The sequence below is a fragment of the Bidens hawaiensis genome, unplaced genomic scaffold, assembly GCF_021521415.1.
Source record: "Bidens hawaiensis isolate Kalapana, Puna unplaced genomic scaffold, B.hawaiensis_p1.1 tig00009937_1, whole genome shotgun sequence".
NCBI classification, from domain to species: domain Eukaryota; kingdom Viridiplantae; phylum Streptophyta; class Magnoliopsida; order Asterales; family Asteraceae; genus Bidens; species Bidens hawaiensis.
In genome coordinates, this window is record NW_027491752.1 from 398,204 (window position 1) to 410,358 (window position 12,155).

Here is a 12,155-nt window from a genome sequence, read left to right on the forward strand (position 1 = left end):
AAAACAAAGTCCTTTTAAATAAAAAAATAAATTACATTTTTGAAAATGATTGTTAACATTTTCAATCGTGACTTTCAAAAAGTAATTATTTTTAATATAATAATCAATATAACAAATACAAGAATTTTTCATATAATCATCACTCATCAAATAAAAACTAAACTTGTTTTTTTACTCATATTTGATTCGGTATTTACAAAATCAAAACTGAAGGAAAAAGGGATAGAAAAAGTGACCGAAATCAAACATTTATGTTGGGGTGGAGGATATACGTTAGATTTGAACTTCTTAGTTAGAGGGACAATATCAAATAGAGTTAATATTATAAACTTAATTGACTAAGGGGGTATTTGGGATTCTTTATTTTTGGCTCCTTATAACTTATAAATTATTAAAAAGTTAAAAATGTGTTTGAGATTGCTTAATGTGTGAGTAGAAAAGTTTCGTAAGTCACAAGGTTGTAACTTATGACTTACGGATAAGTCGTAAGAAGGTAAAAATAAGGAATCCCAAACACCCCCTAATGCTTAATTAACATAATAAGAGGTTCAACCAAAACTTTTAAACTAGGAATTACATTTTAGAATTCATTATTATATAATAACTACTGTTTTACCCGCCTAGCTGTGTCGGGCAATAGTAAAACCCAATTGTTGTCGGTCACAAGTGTAGAGGCGGTAAGCCGACTGGAATTCATTTGGTTTCGGTTATGTGTTATTGTACCAGAACTAAAACCAAAATAAAAAAAAATTAAAATTTGAGGTGGACCAATGGGATAGCGTCAGCTAGTAAAAATCGGGCGTTGATAAAATCTGATCGTTGTTGATCCCGAGGATTGAGGCAATGAGTCTATGCAAATTCGGTTGGTTTATGTCACATTTATGACGGTACCAAAACTATATTCTGTCGATTTTCGTTACGTTTGTTACGTACTAGAACTAAAACAAAACACACTGAGTCATACTTGAATTTTCGGTTTCCATCATGTTCGTTACAGTATCAAAACTAAAATAAAACAAAACAAAAAATTACATTCGGGCGGTTTTTGTTACATTGTTACATACATAAACTAAAACAAACCAAAAAGGGTTAATACGATGCCGCAAAGTTGCCTAATCGGGACTTTGCGTCTTTGCGGCACCCAACTTCTTGTTTGTATTATATAATAGTTTTGCTTGCCATCTTAAAAATTAAGGAAAGTTCAAATAAAAGATACTAAAGATTTTTGAAGCATGGTTTGCTCACTAACGCTGTATTCTTGAGTTTTTTTTATGGGATAAGAAAGGAAATGATAAGATTTTAGTTTTAATCTTCATTCTTGAGTTTTTTTTATAAAAGAAATAACAGGAAATGATAGGAAAACTTGGGTGTTTTAAGTCTTAAAATTTTCTTGCCAATTTGGCATGATTTGAAAAGAAAGGAAAGGATAAATATTTAAAATTACCACTTTACCCTTCAATCTACATCTAATAATTGTTTTAAAAAGGCTATATTTGTAAAACTACACATTTTTTCTTTTTCTTTCCTTTCATTTAAACTAAAGAATGTAATTAACCATTTCTTTTCTTCCCATTTCTTTCATTTTTCATTAAACTTGAGAATGCATTATACGCATGTACTTTCTTTTCTTCTCTCATCCTATCATATCCAATCTTATACTTTCTTTTCTTTTAATTAAAAACTCAAGAATGCAGTGTAAATTAAATGAAAAAGAATAAAGAAAATATAAACTATTTTGCACTCCCTCACCCTAGACAAAATAAATGATCAAAGGGGATGTGTGAAAAACAGCTAAAAGTATTACGTTGGGCATAGAATTGACCCAAAAACACAATTAACCATAAATAAGGATTCTGGAAGGAAAACACAAATCTTTCATTCTTCTTCCTCATTTTCACGACGCCTGCATATCCAGTACATAGCAAAGATACATTTTCTTTCAACGTATTTCACCTTTTTTTACTGGGTTTCCTCGTCGAAAAAGAGTGGGGTTGTTCGTTAATTCGATATTAAGGCTATATATAAAATCAAAAAAAGACCGGGTTCGGACGAACCGGTGGCCAAGCTGTACCTCCGCCACTGCCCCTAAGGCCAAGGGGTATACACCCCTCAACACCATTTCCTCATTCGCCACGTATGCGTCACGTCAGCTTTCCTCATCATTCAATATCACCTTTGAACACCCTTCAACCTAGGAGTATACACCCTTAAACAACATTCTTCATCACTCTTCACATCCTATATTTCTATTGAATTTAATACAATTTTTATATTTAAAATATATATTTGAAATTATAATATTTAATAACGATCACATTAATTAAAAAAATACGAACCATAAACTAAAAAACTGGAGAAAAAAAACTAATAAAAAGCAAACATAAAAAAACTCAAAACTAAAACTAAAAAACTAGAAAGTTAAGTTATATTTTTGGACAATTTTTCGATTCAATGCCAACGTCAACTCGAGCTCTTGTGCTTGAAGATGGCTAAGATTTCACGTTAAAAGATCGAAATATTTCCGTCGGCCTCGTCTTTCCGCTCTGCCTCCATTAAAAGAAGTTTTTCCCGTTCTATCTCGACCGTCTCTTCACTTATTTTTTTGCCTCATTTTCATCTTCTCAATTTAAAACACTTACTTTCAAACTCATCCTTCATAAAATTCAACTTTGGGTCGTCGGTTGAACACGATCCGACTCGTTTTCCCTTTGCCTTTGCCTTATCCCTCCCAATCGGGCGTTCCAGTTCAGCCGGATCGTCATCGCTAAAATCCATATTAAGATCTTGGTTACAACGGGCATCCGAATCACCGGCACTATAGTCTTCACTTTCGGAAGTTTTTGTCCGCTTCACCGACTCAACCTTGTTCGGCACCGAATGCCATTTCACACAATGTCGAACAATTTCCCAAATGTGTAAACTTGTGGGTAGGGAAAGACATGCTTATGTTTGGCAACAATCGATCGTTTGCCAACTTGAAAATATCGACATCATTACTAACACTCGTTGGATTATCCTTGGCGTTGTTGTAGAGATTGTTAAACCATCCCACATTTTTATTCATATCCCTCCATTTTCCGTTTATTGAACCATGTCTCCGATACGTCGGTACTTGTAAAATTTCATGATATTTGAGCGTGACGACCTTCCAAAAACTCGATCCCATTTGAGCATTACCTAATAACATATAAAAAATGTAAAACGTAAACATATTTAAACAATTGATATATTTAAAAAATTATAAAACTGTAAATAATACCCTTTGACGAATTCTCGCTTTCGCTAACCCAAGCTCTTGCCAAAGCGACTTCTTCGGTAGTGTTCCACATGTTAACCTTCTCTCGACCTGGAGGTTCAACGGTTTCGGGTTGGGTTTCTTTAGGGTCCCACTTTTACGATATCTTTTTTTTGCAGGTTCAAGTTTGGTTTTGGCACCACCTCTTGAACATCGTCGTCAGTATGAAGGGTTTGACTTGAATTGGCTTGTCGTTGGAGGTATTCGTTATACTTGATCCATTCGTCATAAGTTAAAATCACACCTTGCATTACCTCCGGGGTAAAGTTGAGATCCATTTTGGGTTAAAATATGTTGAAATGGTTTGAAATAGGTTAATGTAATTAATATATATATATATATATATATATATATATATATATATATTAAATAAGATTTTTTAAAAATAAAAAATCCGACCGTTTGCAACAGTCACAAAACCAACAAAAATTCCTACTGATGCTACAGAGTCAGGTCAGGTCACACGTTGTAGGAACCGAATTCGTAAATTGAGTAAATAAACAGAAAATTAACAAATTGTTTTATTACTTATACAATACAATACGAGAATCTGAAATACAATACAAAATCAAAGAAATAAACCAAATACAATACAAAAAAAAATGTAAACGGTTTGGCTGAGGATCGTTTTGAACACGGGGCCCTTAAAACAATATTTCGAGTCTCCCAAGAGAACTCGTTGTTTCCCAGGGTACAACAGCCGGAGCAGTAGTACTGCCGGATTTAACCGTAAACTTGAAAAAGGTTCGAATAAAAGAAACCAGAAATGTAGAAGAAGAAGAAGTTGGAAAAACCTTGCAACAATGCTTGTGTTGTGTGTAAGGTTTGGTGTATGTTGCAACTTAGTTTACCTCTCTATTTATAGAGGAAAAACAAGGCACAATTTTTTCATCCCACCAATGTGGGATACACCACTATAGTATTTTCTTTCAAATACACACAATCACACATCGATATCTCATTCATCAATGTTTATTAGTGTGCATTTGTTGTGTCATAACAACCTACTAATGCACACGTAACATATTTTCCAACAATCCCCCACATGAATGGAAATCGATTCTTCGAAGTAAGTTTCAACAGTTGAGTATTGCCGGATAGGTAGGTGTTACCCTTTGAACCTTCCGTTGTGAAGCATACTTAGCCTCCTAGCGGTTTGTAGTCGCAATGACTTTGAACATACCCCAATTTGTGTAGACGACAATATGCCTTCACACAATACTCTCCCTGGTTTGGTCAACCCCTCATTCTTGTGTCCGTTATGGTCATGGATCACGGTCCTGGTTCTGCGAGAGCTCTAGGAAATTGCGCCTCCCCACAATTCCATTCGAAGAGACCACACTTCTCTCTAACATAGGTGATTCCCATGAATCATTAAAAGCATCATGGTTATTTCACTTAACCTTAATATGCTTAACCTCTCCCAAATGTCACTGGTTTTAGGGTACTCCCCTAGGAGAAAGGACTAGGAAGTTCAAGACTCCCTTTGGTTTTGGGGTACTCCCCCACAGTGACTGCCTCTGGTCATATGATTAAGTTTTCCTATTGAACTTAGCTCTTGGGATCTCCAGTCTGCTAAGTTAGGTTTCCCTCATACTTCCTTTATCGCGGGCTTTAGTCCCATTCCTCTCGACAACTTATAAAATTTATCCGTGCTTAAGCCTTTTGTTAATGGGTCTGCAATTTTATCTTCTGACCTCACATGGTCAATCGTGATAACACCCGTTGACAGTAGTTGTCGTATCGTGTTATGTCTACGTCTCATATGCCTTGATTTGCCATTATACATTGAACGTTGAGATCTACCAATTGCAGACTCACTGTCACAGTATATACAAATTGCAGACAACGGATTTGGCCATTGTGGAATGTTTTCCACGAATTGACGTAACCATTCTGCCTCTTCCCCAGATTTGTCTAAGGCAATGAATTCAGAATCCATTGTGGATCTAGCAATTACAGTTTGTTTGGATGATTTCCAAGATATTGCTGCCCCACCAAGTAGGAACACGTACCCACTTGTTGATTTGAAATCTTTCATATCCGAAATCCAGTTCGTATCAGTATACCCTTCGATCACAGCTGGATGGTTGGTATAATGCAAACCATAGTCTCTTGTGTATCTTATGTACCTAAGCACCCTTATAATAGCTTTCCAATGTTGAACACTTGGATTGCTAGTATATCTACTTAGCCTACTCACCGCATATGCTAAATCGGGTCTCGTACATGTCATGAGATACATTAGACTTCCAATGATTCTTGAATACTCTAATTGAGCAACCGGCTCAGCTCTATTTTTACATAGATGTAGAGTAGTGTCAACATGAGAACGAGCCACTCGCTTGTCTTCCTTGTTGAATTTTTCAAGAATCTTGTCGACATAGTTTGCTTGACTCAAAGTAAGACCTTCTTTGGTTTTAATGATTTTTATTCCAAGAATAGTATCAACTAAACCCATGTCTTTCATGTCAAATCGTGCCTTTAACATGTCTTTTGTAGATTGAACCATTTTATCATTACTCCCAATGATAAGAATGTCATCCACATAAAGGCATAAAATAACATAACCTCCATTTGTGTTTTTAACATAAACACATTTATCACACTCATTAATTTTGAAACCATTCCTAATCATTACTTGGTCAAACTTTTGGTGCCATTGTTTTGGAGCTTGCTTCAAGCCATACAAAGACTTGATGAGTTTGCATACTTTGCCCTTTTGACCAGGGGCGAGAAACCCTCAGGTTGCTCCATGTATATCTCTTCTTCCAAATCACCATTTAGAAAAGCCGTTTTTACATCCATTTGGTGCACTTTCAATCTTCGTAAAGACGCGATTGCAAGCACCAACCTTATAGAGGTTATACGTGTTACAGGTGAGTAAGTATCAAAATAGTCTAGACCTTCCTTTTGTCTAAAACCTTTGATCACAAGCCTCGCCTAGTATTTATCAATACTTCCATCGGCTTTCATCTTCTTTTTGAATATCTAACGATATCCAAGTGGTTTGCAACCAACTGGAAGATCTACCAATTCCCAAGTATGATTTTGTAAGATCGAATCAATTTCATTCTTGATTGCTTCTTTCCATTGAGGTCCTTCAGGTGAGGTCACCGCTTCATGGTAGGTATTAGGTTCACCTTCAACCATAAAGCTTACAAAGTCAGGACCAAAGGATTTTGCAACCTTTTGTCTTTTGCTTCGTCTTAAATCACCATCCTCAGCCTCGGGCCGTTCATGTGTTCCTTCATGAACCAAGTAGTCATTTTGTGTTGACGAGCTTGCACCTACATCATTCGCTCATGATGATGAGGCCTCATGTGTGTGTCCTAACTTAGGAAACACGTGCTCAAAATACGAGACAGTATTGGGGCTCGCCTCCATGAAAGTGTTTACGTGTACATTTGGATTTTTGGATTCAGTACCAAAAACTGATGTGCACTACTATTGTGAGCATATCCAATGAAAATGCAATCAACAGTTTTGGGACCAATCCTAAGAGCTTTAGGAGGTGGTACGGTGACTTTAGCTAGGCACCCCCACACTTTCATGTATTTGTACGAAGGTTCTCTTCCCTTCCATAACTTATAAGGAGTCTCTCCCTATTCTTGAGAGCTATCTTATTTAAAATATAATTTGCCGTTAAAATGGCATCTCCCCACATGTCATGGCTCACCCCAGAACTAACCAACTTGGCATTCATCATCTCTTTCAATGTACGGTTCTTTCTTTCCGCTATGCCATTTGATTGTGGAGAATAAGGAGGGGCTAATTCATGTATTATGCCACTTTGTGCGCATAAATCCGCAAATGGTGAAACGTATTCACCTCCTAGATCGCTTCTCACACGTTTAATTTTCTTGTTAAGTTGTAACTCAACATCATTTTTAAACAAGATAAATTTTTCTATTGCTTCATCTTTACTTTTAAGTAAATATATATAGCAATATTTTGAGCAATCATCAATAAACGTGATGAAATATTTGTTTCCCTCTCTTGTTGGGCACATTTTTAAATTGCACACATTGGTGTGAATTAAATCAAGTGTTTCGGTTATTCTTTCAACCGATTTGAAGGATGATCTTGTAAGTTTGGATTCAACACATGATTCACATTTCGAGTTTGTATCAATGTGGAATGTTGGTATGCTTTTTAATTTAATTAATCGACGAAGTGAATTGAAATTTACATGTCCTAATCTACCATGCCAAACATTTGAATTTAAAGACTCAATAATATAAGCAGAAGTAGATGCCTTATTCATTTCATTTCCAATCACGGTTACATCAAGTTTAAACATACCATTGAGGGCATAGCCCTTACCAACATATATTCCACGCTTAGTCAAGACAAACTTGTCCGACTCAAACACTAAACGAAAACCAAACTTATTAAGCAACCAACCCGAAACCAAATTCTTACGAATTTCGGGCACATACAAAGTGTTGCTCAAAGTAAGCTCTTTTCCCGAAGTCATCTTCAAGATTACATTCCCTTCACCCTTGATGTCGGCCATTGCTTGATTCCCCATAAACAACTTAGCATCACTAGCAGCCTCCTTAAAGGTGCTAAAGAGGGTCTTGTCACCACACACACGACGGGCCGCACCCGTATCAATGAACCATCCTTGCGGTTTGTCCCCCACAAGATTGATTTCTTCAATCATTTCCGAGAGCTCGATGATCATTGCCACCAACGGTTCAATATTTTCATCCACCATATGCGCACGCTCACGCTTAGGCTTCTTGCATTGGTTCGCACGATGGCCATTCTCATTACAATTGTAACAAACACCTTGGAAGTTTGAAGATTAAGATTTCTTTTTCACAACCTCCTTCTTCGGTCCAAGGTTCACCTTTCCCTTTCCCTTATTCATTTTACCCTTACCCTTATGCCCCCCCTTAGAAGATTGTCCAAGTTCAACCATGTTGGCCTTAGCCACTGGCTCCACACGAGCTGATTTTTGAGCCGTTTTATTGTCTTCCTCAATTCGAAGACGAACAATTAATTCATCAATAGTCATCTCCTTTCATTTATGCTTAAGATAGTTCTTAAACTCAACCCAACTAGGAGGAAACTTTTCAATTATGGCTGCAACTTGGAACGCTTCACTAAGTGTCATACCCTCGGCATGAATTTCATGAAGTATAACTTATAGTTCTTGGACTTGGGTGATCAAAGTCTTGGAGTCAACCATTTTAAAGTCCAAAAAACGGGCCACAACAAATTTCTTTGTTCCCGCATCTTCGGTTTTATACTTCTTGTCTAAAGACTCCCATAGTTCTTTGGCAGTCTTTATCCCACAATAGACGTTATACAATGGATCCGCCAAACCATTGAGCACGTAATTGGACATAGAAATTCAGAATGTTTCCAAGCGTCCAAAGCACTCACACTTTGGGCATCATCTTGGGCAGTGGGTATGGGGGCTGTTTTCTCCAAGAACTGTGCTAAGTTCAAGGTTGTCAAGTAGAAAAACATTTTTTGCTGCCACCTCTTAAAGTGGACACCCGTGAACTTTTCGGGTTTTTCAGCATGGTTAGCCATTGTGGTCGCTCCCACATTGGTTGGGGTGGTCAAATGGACAGCAGGGGTAGCATTAGAAGTGTTTGGGGTTGGTCCTGTCATTCTTGCACACAGAAAACATACCAAGTTAGTAACTTAGAAAAAAAAAATTCAGAAAATTCTGAAATTTGCCAGATAAATTTATCCCGTGCGAGATAGCTTTATCTCGTGCGAGATAGCAAAACCAGCCCAAAAAAGGAGCCTTTTCTGATTTTAGAATGCTAAACCAAGAACGAATCTGTCTAAGTCCAACTTTGAAAATCCAATTCTTGATTCTGAGACCAAAGATAAAAGAAAAAAACTGTTTTTTAAAACATATACTATTTTGAAACAAAACTGGTTTGGATCAAAATAGAATAGTTTCTGAAAATTTAAACAAAGTTTTCAAGATAAGCTATCTCATGCTAGATAGCCAAAAACATCTCAAAAAGGAGCCTTTTCTGATTTCAGAATGTTAAACCAAGAACGAATCTGTCTAAGTTCAACTTTGAAGATCCAATTCTTGATTCTAAGACCAAAACAGAAAAGAAAAAACTGTTTTTAAAACATATACTATTTTGAAACAAAACTGGTTTGGATAAAAACAGAATAGTTTCTGAAAAATTAAACAAGGTTTTCACGAAACGGTTTTAAAAAAATTGTTTTAAGATTGTAGGAACCGAATTCGTGAATTGAGTAAATAAACAAAAAATTAACAAATAGTTTTATTACTTATACAATACAATACGAGAATCTGAAATACAATACAAAATCAAAGAAATAAACCAAATACAATACAAAAAAAAATGTAAACGGTTTGGCTGAGGATCGTGTTGAACACGGGGCCCTTGAAATAATATTTTGAGTCTCCCAAGAGAACTCGTTGTTTCCCAGGGTACAACAACCGGAGCAGTAGTACTGCCGGAGTTAACCGTAAACTTGAAAAATGTTCGAATAAAAGAAACCAGAAATGTAGAAGAAGAAGAAGTTGGAAAAACCTTGCAACAATGCTTGTGTTGTGTGTAAGGTTTGGTGTATGTTACAACTTAGTTTACCTCTCTATTTATAGAGGCAAAACAAGACACAAGTTTTTCATCCCGCCAATGTGGGATACACCACTATAGTATTTTCTTTCAAATACACTCAATCACACATCGATATCTCATTCATCAATGTTTATTAGTGTGCATTTGTTGTGTCATAACAACCTACTAATGCACACGTAACAAATTTTCCAACACACGTGACCAAAAATAGGGAGGGGCGGTGTTTGCTGAGGCCGGTGAGGGGTGAGTTGTCAAGTAGTTGTCACCTAGGACCAGTGGTACATTCTCAATGAGCATGAGCATTACATTCTCAATGTTTCTGATGCAAATGTCATCAAAGTGGGGGAAGTTCAAGTTTCTCGTTCCTGATGGGGGGATTTGGATTCGCACATTAGCGGTGCACAAACTGCTTATTTCAAAGCCGATTATCGTCAACGCGATCAATAAACCGGTTTGGCCAAAAACCATGTCGCAGTACTAACCGGTTTTCAGACTGAAACCCCTACCCAGTATAACCAGTTCTAGGTAATAACCGAACCGGTAAACGACCAGAACAAACCTGTTTTCTAATAAGTATATATAATAAAAACCTATAGCGCGGTTTAGGTTAGCCCATTTGTAACCGTGTTCGGTGCTCAATACTCCAAACCGATTTGTAACAGCCGAGTTGAATCGATTAGAAACCGGTTTTTTGTGCACCCCTACCGCAAGATAGATCCTCTAGACAAGTAAAACCCGTTAACGAATATTTCATGGTTTAAAATATTCGGTTAAAAACATAAAGATCCAGCCATTAATGACGCTGGACAGTGTGAGAATAGTTATATATACTTCTTTGCAATCATGAGCTTTAATAAAAGCATTAACATTCTGACCCGGACCGACCAACCCCGCATGTTTTTGTGGTTCTAACAAGCAAAACCAAATGTTAACCTGATGCTAATTCCAAACACATTAGCCAAAACATCCTTAACAACCAGAGCTTTGATGTTTTATCATATGATGTTAAAAATCAGGTCAAAACATACAACCATCTATAGGGGAAAGAGGAGGGGTCCGCTGGCTTTCATGTTTTATCATATGATGCTATAAATACCCTCTCCATCTCCATGAGGTATTTATATTCACTCTCAACTATCTACTTACATTACTTAGGTACTTTCTCTCTATTAGAACGATACTTATTCTCAAGCCGGAGGGTGGTTACGGGAAGACCCCCCTCTTGTCCTTCCCGTAACGAGCTCACGGTGTCTGTTTTGTAGGTTTCGGTCACTGGACCTTGGGAAGTTGTACTCATATCGTGTTGGTTGTTGTTGTATCCTACCATGTGAACTCATTAGATCCAGGACCCGTTAAGGGGATCGGATCCGTGTTTCTTCATTGGCGCCATCCATTTTGGTGTTAGAACTGCAAGTATTTTCGTTGGTTTTTTTGGTTCGTACGATATGAGTAAGCTTCCTGAGGGGCCGACGGGAACCCCTGCACCGCTTTTACGTACTACCGATACTGAAGCTCCGGGAGGCTTTACTTCAAGTGTCTTTGCACGTATCAAGACACCTGGAAGTTCCACTCCAGGCGACCTAGGACATGTCATGACACCAACAGGTCCTACTCCAACGGATCTGGGACATGTCACAGCGCTAGGAGGTTCCAGATCTGGCAACCTCGGGCGAATTACGAAAGAAACTTGCCGGACTCACTCAGAATTAGGTCTAGAGGACGATTTTGATGATTCCGAGCCGGCGGAAACTCATCATCGTAGTTCCAAAGCTAGAGGACCCTTGTCTCCGGACGAGTGGTTCCGTATCCAACAAGAGAAGGTTGTAGCGGAGTACGAGCGTAGGGTGCATGAAGAGCGACTCCAAGCTCAAACTCTGAATTATGATGAATCTCCTAGGAGGTCTCTTACCCCCCTGCAACAGCGAGGAGGAGCCAGATCCGTCACAGTGTTAAGACGGAGAGAGATCTAGATAAGTTTGGAGGAAGCATGCTCGACCTCGTATGGTCATGCGGGTGCCATCTTACCTTTACGAGTACGACAGTTACGACCCGTCGTACCGTCCAGGTGATATCAGTTACTATAGTGGTGATAGCTGGCTTCATTTACATGAGGGAACTAGTCGTCCGCAGGCGGTAGTTCGACAGGTGGGTTATCACAGTGATGCTGAGGAAGACTTTTCTAAACCATACCGTCCGGCTGCTTTTGATGAAAAATCAAAGTTTATTGCACGTATCGCAACTGCCCCGTTTCCCGTCAATGCAAAAAT